This window comes from Octopus bimaculoides, chromosome 13, assembly GCF_001194135.2.
Source record: "Octopus bimaculoides isolate UCB-OBI-ISO-001 chromosome 13, ASM119413v2, whole genome shotgun sequence".
Lineage (NCBI taxonomy): Eukaryota > Metazoa > Mollusca > Cephalopoda > Octopoda > Octopodidae > Octopus > Octopus bimaculoides.
Genome location: NC_068993.1, coordinates 62397855 through 62399423, shown reverse-complemented (window position 1 = coordinate 62399423; position 1569 = coordinate 62397855). Strand labels below are relative to the sequence as shown.

Here is a 1569-nt window from a genome sequence, read left to right as displayed (position 1 = left end):
TATACTAGTTAAAAAAATATATACCTGTTACAGTCGGAAAATTATTGTTACAAAGATGAGGAAATTATTATTATTATTATTATTATTATAACAAATTTTAAAGGAACTCGTGCTTAAAACTTATGGTCGGTAACAAGAGTGAATTTACATATGTTTACAGGTAAGATATTATACACACACAAAAAGTTGATGTACAAGATGATGATGATGTTGATGTTAATAATGATGATGAAGATGATGATGATGTAAATGATGCTGAGAATGACGTTATTGTTTATAATTTGTTTACTTGTTAAGACTTTATATATTTTAATTTACTCACGCAACAACCGTGTGCGCGCACACACACACACACGCATACACGCACGCGCACTCTTTCGTTATGTTGGTGTTTGATGGGTTTCGTCAACCCTCTAAAATTTTGTATTTATTTATCGTGTTTCATTCTTGGCATTTCTTTCCGTGTAAACGTATTTTATGATTTCTACTGTAAATATCTGGGGAGTAAATTCAGGAATTCGTTATCACCAACATTATTTCTAAAGGCTGGGTGGATTGGAACAATTGGTTGGGTGGCAGACAAAAAGATGACGGCATTTAGTTATGTCCCTTTACATTCTAAGTTCAAATTCTCATTGTGGTTAAACCGTTCCTTTCATCCTTCCAACATCAATCTATTGCTGGTTCGGAAAAAAAAAATATTCAACTCTATCACACACCTGAGAAGCATGGATTTACACCTGTATTAGAAATTTACTGACATAGAATTTTCCCAGTCATGTTTATGCCTCCATTCTGAGTAAACCCCATGCTACAGTTTTTGTGGATTCTTCTTCTCTAATTATAATCTTTTTCTCTCCTTCTTGTAACAAATAAAGTGATGATGGTGATGCAGTCTATTATTATTATTATTATTATTATTATTATTATTATTATTATTATTATTATTATTATTATTATTATTATTATTATTATTTATCTATTTATTTCATCCTTTCGAATTCGATAAAGTAAGTACCAGTTGAGTACTGGGGACAGATGTAATCGATTACCCTGTGCCTAAAGTAAAAAGCATTATTGTTGTTGTTGTTGTTGATGATGATGTTGTTGCTTATATTCAATGTTTATTCAGTTTAAAGCAACGGATTATATATATGTACATGTGAAAAAATTCGGTTTCGGTCGCATTTCAAATTCTTAGAGGTACTACACGAGAGATGTCAACTTAATAGGTTGCTCGCTTCTAAATCCACACCCTCGTAGTTTCACTTTAATCTGGATGGTCAAAGTAATAAACTGCCCACCCATGTATATTTAGGATTTGTTTTACATTTGTAAATCACCATTAAAAACGAGTATCTCAGTGCAAACACGTCGACTTTGCATCTCGATAGCAACTACTTTCCTCTTTGTACACACTTGTAAACACACACACGCACACACATGTATGTGTGTATATCTTTATGTACATATGTGTGTGCGTGTGCGTGTGCGTGCATATATATTTATATGTAATTTTGTGTGTATATATATATATATATATATATATATATATATATATATATATAT

The 1569-nt window shown here is 31.3% G+C and overlaps 1 protein-coding gene across 1 annotated transcript in view; it reads left to right on the top strand.

The window, feature by feature from the left end:
- The first annotated feature begins 6 nt into the window (after positions 1-6).
- The window catches only part of LOC106881302 (glycine receptor subunit alpha-1), a 236793-nt gene continuing 235230 nt past the window's right edge, over positions 7-1569 (top strand). The window contains exon 1 of the mRNA XM_014931637.2: positions 7-160. The gene's annotated coding sequence lies outside the window, so the exon portion shown is untranslated. The remainder of the gene's footprint in view (positions 161-1569) is intronic.